We start from the raw sequence: 6,442 nt of genomic DNA, 5'->3' as shown, positions 1-6,442 counted from the left end.
CTTGTTTTTTGTACTTCTAAAGTTCTTTTATTAATGATAAAAGTATTGTTTATACTTTTTGTTGCTAAATAATATTCCATTGTAAGATTTATTTCTAAGTATTTCAAATTTTTTTAAGTTACTCTAATTTTTATATTTTTATTTTTCAATTATAATTTACATTTGACATTATTCTATATTAGTTTCAGATATGAAATATAGTGGTTAGACAGTCGTGTACCTTATAGAGTGGTTCCCTGATATTTCAATTACATACTTGGCCCCATTCATAGTTATCACAGTATTATTGGCTAGCATTTCTATGATGTAATTTACATCTCTGTGATTCTGTAGCTACCGATTTGTACTTCTCAATCCCTTCACCTTTTTTATTATTCTCAGTGAAATAAGTCATACAGAGGAAGACAAACACCATATGATTTCACTTATATGTGGAATCTAAAGAATAAAATAAACACATATAACAGACTCATGGACACAGAAAACAGCTGACAGAGAGGAGGGCATTGGGGGGCTGGGTGAGAAAGATGAGATGTGTGCATTTTTTAACGGACACACTGCCTTTCTGAAAAGAGTCACAGTTCTGGTGATAAAGAAGAGGGGAAAATAAACACTGGGTATGAACCAATGCTTGCCAGAAGCACAAAAGCAGAGATCTGTTGGCTGTGGCTTCCAGGACAATTTTGTTTTCTCCTCCTGATACAAGTGGGCAGACTTGACTTTGTCCTGAACTGCACATGTCAGTCTTGGAGGCCCAGCAGCCAAGTTAAGACCATGAAGTGGCAAGCATGAGGACAGAGACCTACAGGTCAAAGACGGGGGAGCAGGAAGATGGAAACACCCTGGGTCCAGAAGAGATTTCTTAAGACACACAACAAACTGCCATCTCTAAAATCTGTTATGTGGCTCATTCTTTGTCTCGTTCCTCTATTTTTCTGTCTCCCTCTTCTTCCCTCTCCCCCTATTTTTCTCTTCTTTTCTTTTCTTTTTTTTTAATTTAATGGAACACATTTTCAACTGGTATATCTCTCCACGATTGCACTCCACGATTATGGAGCCAGGCACACTGATGCGCCTCTTTGTCAGGATGAGGGAAACAGCATGAGAATTAAACCAAGACCCACAAGAGAATACAGCTGATGGAATTCTACTAACAAAGCCAGACGCATACATCAAAGTGCACCCTCAACCACCACCCCCCGCCATACTTCTAGTGAGTTACTTGAGCCAACAGCTGTCTTTACTGTTTAAGATCATTTGGGTTGGACTTTCTTTTTCTAGTAGGAAAAACATCCTGATAAAACCAGATTCTTCGGTGAAATACATATACTCCTACTGGATTTGACAACATTTATCTCATTGTACCCAGACACAGAAATAAAATTAACATTAGGTGATACAATATGACAGGCATTTTTAAGCAGGAATATAGACATTAGAAAAAAGTTCAAGGTAAAAATTATACAATTAAATGTCTTTTTCAAGCATTGTTTTTTAGCCTATTACTATGTGTTTTGGAAGTCTTGTAAATAGATTAAAATTTTTAGTATTAATTACTCCTACTGGTTTCATAGTCACACATTGAAGTTCTTCATTTTTAAATTTCAGTAACTGGCTCCAGAGACTTACAGAAAGGAATAACACATGTGACAGTGTCACATTCAGATGGCCAAAGCCACTGCCCTGTGTGGCTCTTCTGGAGGTCCATGTATGGGCTTTGGCCATGCGGGGACCCTGTAGGCCTCTCCCACTTGCATGCGAGCTCCAGCCACCTAATCTGCACACCTCGCTAGACTGTGCAAGAACAGGCACGTGGAGTCGACACAGACCTGCCAAGGGCCCAGCTTGGGACCTGTGCAGGCCATGTCTCGGCTGCCCCTCTTCCCTTGGCCCTCTCCACCAGGTCCTGGCAGGTTCCCCACACCTTGTGCCACAGAGCACCCCGGAGACCCCAAACCCGTTTCCTGTCCCTGCCCTGAGGCTCAGACCAGCTACTGGATGAAGCTGCTTGCCCAGCTCTTCACACCACTCCTCAGCTCTCTTCAGAAGCTGCTGACTTGGAGTCAGCTTTGGGGTGGGATGATTCTGACCAGATGTCTAGATGTCGGGGCCCAGGGAGCCCCAAAGGCTCTAGAGGAACCGGCTGTCCCTGAGACGCAGAAATCTCTGCATTCCTTGTGGCTGGAACCCTCAGCTGGCCGGCCGACCCGTCAGTCTTCTGGACAGGCCAGAGGAGGAGATCCGCTGGCAGTGCTCGTACCCTGATCTAGAACTGCAGCGTGGAGCTGAGGGAAGAGCCTTGGCCTCTGGGGCCCACACTTTTCTCCTGGAAAAGCAGCAGCTGTGGAGCGTGGGAAGGTGTTGTGGAGTAGTCTGAGAGCCCGGCTGTTTTCTGATGGGGCGCTTAGCCCCTGCCCCTCCTGGACTCAAAACATGCAGTGTTCAAGCAATTTCAGCACTGTCTCCTATTTGCTGAACCCCTCTCATCCGGACGGCCTTCCTTGGGTAGAGCCTAGCCATCAGAACGGCGTCGGAAGTGGCAAGCTAGCCAATCTCGGGACAGTAAGCGCAGAGAGCAGCTGACTGCCAGAGGACCATTCTCATCCCCAGCCACTGAAAGCAGACAGAGCTCATTTGCTCCACCTGGCAGGGATGCCCACCTCTTTCTAGAGAAGGCCTGCCAGAAACTCACCATATTCACATGAAACAGCCGGAATTCCTTTGGCAGGCTAGCAAGAGGCAACCATTACCCAACCCTGACTAAGGCGATGGTTACCGCAGCCTAGAGGAGGAACACAGCCTTCTCCAGATGGATCCGAAGCCCTGCAGATGTAGTCCGACGCAGTGCGTTCCCCCGATGGAGTCATCCCTGGAACTGCCCAGGAACCCACGGAAGAAAAAGCAGAATTCGCTCAAGAGGTTCCTCTTGCTTCAGAAAAACAGGGCGCTTCGGAAAGCTGTCCATCTTGTGAACTACCTTTGGCTAGAGTGCCTAGGGAGGACCAAAGAAGTGTAGTTGACTCCTCAGACATAGATGGCCTTCCCATTTCTGCCAGACCAGCGTGTAATACAAAGAAACGTACTTTTTTGGAGGTGCATCCAATGACCTCAAAACAAGTTCTGAATCAGGAGGTGAGGACAGGGATGAGGAAGTTGAGGATGAAGGTTTTGATAGTGATAGTTCACTCTCAGAATCGGGCCTTGAACACGACTCTGAAGGCTTCATCATCAGAGCTCTTTTTACAGTGTAGATCCTTACAATCCCCAAAACTTTACAGCAGCAATTCAGACTGCTGCCAGAATTGTTCCTGGAGACCTTTCTGACTCAGAGGAGGATTTGTCTGACAGGTCTCATCTAGAGGATGCTCTCCAGACTGGAAGCCTTCCCGAGTCTCCTGACCATAACTCTGGGCATGAAGGTGACTGGGAATCTAGTGCAGACAAAGCAGAGAGTCCCAAACTGTGGAACTCTTTCTGCAATTCAGATTATCCCTACAACCTTTTAAATTTTAAGCCTTCTTTTCAAACATCAGGGAAAAAATTGGAAAGGCTGTCATGACTCAGAGAGGCCATCTGAGCCCCTTGTGACCATGTCTGAGTGTCACACCTTACTTTCCTGTAAGGTGCAACTATTAGGGAGCCAAGACGGTGAATGTTCAGATGTTGTACAGAGTGGGTTTTTTCTGGAGAAAGATACATGTATATTAAGAGGGAAAAGGTAACCTTCCTTGAAGTTACTGAGTATTATGTAAGTGGTGACAAGGACTGCAAAGGACCATGGGGGAATTTGCACAAGGTGGATGCTGGTTCAGAAACAAATCCAAGAAACAGAAGATGCCATTGGATATTGCCTGACTTTTGAGCACAGAAAACGAATGTTTCATAAACTCCAGAAAACATGCTTCAAAGGACTTGATGTTTGCAGCCATGTTCAGGTGATTTAATAGCCTCTGGTCCTAGCATACACTAACTCCTATGTCAAAGATTTCTTTCAAAATAAAAATTGATGGCTCTCCTTTGACTTTTTTTAGAGTATATATAAGTTAGATCTAGTAACCTTGTTTAACATTGTTTTGCAAAATATCCCACTTAGAAAAGTCCAAGTTTGAAGCCAAGCCCTAATAATGAAGGATGAGATGGTGTGATTTCCAAGCTTCCTGTTTCATTTAGCCAAATGTGTTTTGGGATGTTGTTTGCTTGTTGAGGTGAAAAGGGAACTTTTTAAGGTGTAATTTTTCACTTTCAAAACTTATTTTCTTGGGAAACAATATATGGTTCAAAGCCCATTTTCCATTTTAATTTAAATCATGTGTACCTATCTAAAATGTTTGGACTCTTTATTTTTTCCCTCCAACATTCTGAAATTAATGGGCTTTTATGTTTTCTCTGTATTTTCTTATTTCAATGATTTGGCCCTTCTACCTTAAGACTCAGAAAATAATCTTGTATTGGCTACCAACTTAAGGTACATTATCTTGTGTCACTTTTATTTTTCTTCTAAAAATAACTTGGGCTGAAAATTGTGCTGGGTTTTTGTTTCTAGGTTAGGTTCTACCTAAGATATTTCCAAGGTCTGCCACAAAACCAACATGCGTGGTCTCTCTGTTACTTTGGGAAAACTGCATCTTTTTGCCAGATCTTAACATCTAGTATATTTAACCTCTGTATAAACTTTTTTGGAGAGGGTTCTGTATATGTTTTTGTAGTTTCTAGTTAAATGGCTCTTTGTATCTTTTAACAGATGGGAATTGTTGTAAAAGACACCAGGAAGTAATAATTATATCCTTGGCACTTATTTTTAAAAAAAAAAAACTAAAAGCCTAGAATTTTCCTAGGAAGAAGAAAGGAGACATCAGAGCAACTTAGTTTTGTTATATATGCTTTCGTCAGAAAACCGGCATTATTAATGGCCTTGATCCTGTCACTTTTCAAACCTGTCTGGGTGATACTGTAAACCTAGGAAAGGGAAATTCCAAATTTTTCATTTTGAAATATTAAATAGAGGCTTCAGTCAGTACCCAAGTTTATTGTGTTCTATTTTAATAAAGAGAGAAGAAATAATGAGAAAAAATATGTCATAGTCAATCTGCAACATGTGACTGGCATTATCTTCCAACTCAATAATGCTTATAAATGTACAAGCTATGTATGAGCTACTGTGAGTCTTTAAAATCCTGTAGCTTGACATTTATAGCTATTGTAGCCAGCAGGAGCTCATTTTAGCTGGGTTGTAGTGATTGTTTCAAGTGTGCCTTCTAGGTTGTTTGAAAACACTATAATATACTGTGGGGGGGGGGACCCACAAAACCATGATCCATATCCTCAGTAAGGTTTTCTGTGGCATGAGCTGTGTGACCCAGATTGAGCAGAAATAAAGACCACAAGGGAAAGAGGGTGCTAGACTCCATCTCAAGTCTATGTCTGCTCAAAGTGGTTTGATAATTCTTGTCAATGCTCTGTGGGATGAGACACACTGGCATGAAAAAATGGTCAAAATAATTATTATACTGAGTTGACTGATGTGTAGTCAAAGCCCTTGATCCAGTCTGATCTGAACTGGCTCCTGTAAAAATCTTGCTTCCCTCATGAGAAAAGCCAGCTAGCCATGGTCTCCCCTCACTGAGTGATGTCAAACCCAGTTACAGCGCTTCAGAAACTTGTCTGACTCCTTTCATTTAGGTAAAATTTTGTTGTGTTGAATGTTTGTTGTGTTAACTAAGTTGGCCATTGGTAAGGGACCTCTTTTTGCTAAAGCAGGATCCTCAAACTAACAATTATTGTATTGATCAAAACAGACCTGGCACCAGGGCTTGGTACATTCCCTATGGCAGTTGGGGATACAGAATTTCTCACTGATGCTTAGGTCAGACACCTTTCAGAAATGACCTTCCAAGTTACCATCAAGTGGAATTGCTCTTGTGTAAGATTATTCATGCTAGTAAATACATTTTAGTGTTAAAAATCACTCAATTCTCTCCCTCTACCTTGTATATTATGTTATACAGGTATTATTATATTATACATTATTATATATTTTATATATACAGCACTATATATACAGTATTATCTCTCTGTATATCTGAAAGATAATAGTATATATGTCTATATATAATAGTGAATACACTACGTGGATATCAGAGATAATAATGAATATATCATTTATTATAGTGTATATAATATGCTCATGTAACAACTTATAGAAAAAAATTTTTATTCTTTAAGAATATTTATTGAATAAACTGAAGAACAAATATTTCCCAATCCGCACAACCCTTGCCCCAGCTTTCCTTACAAAGATTTCTAACACTGAGCACATTCCGGGGCGTCCAGCTCTGGATGGCCCCCTACCCAGCCTCAGAGTTGCCGGAGTAAGAAACTAAAGGCAAACAACATCTGAAAGGACACAGTGAATAACCATCAGCCATCATATCGCAAGAATTTG

At 41.4% G+C, this 6,442-nt stretch overlaps 1 pseudogene; it reads left to right on the top strand.

Annotated features, from left to right (window-relative positions):
- Window positions 1-1,863: 1,863 nt before the first annotated feature.
- LOC114491918 lies at window positions 1,864-3,989 on the top strand (annotated as a pseudogene).
- Window positions 3,990-6,442: the final 2,453 nt, after the last annotated feature.

This window comes from Phyllostomus discolor, chromosome 1, assembly GCF_004126475.2.
Source record: "Phyllostomus discolor isolate MPI-MPIP mPhyDis1 chromosome 1, mPhyDis1.pri.v3, whole genome shotgun sequence".
Classification (NCBI taxonomy): domain Eukaryota; kingdom Metazoa; phylum Chordata; class Mammalia; order Chiroptera; family Phyllostomidae; genus Phyllostomus; species Phyllostomus discolor.
Note: the sequence above shows the minus strand (reverse complement) of the source record. Positions and strands in the feature narration are given on the sequence as shown.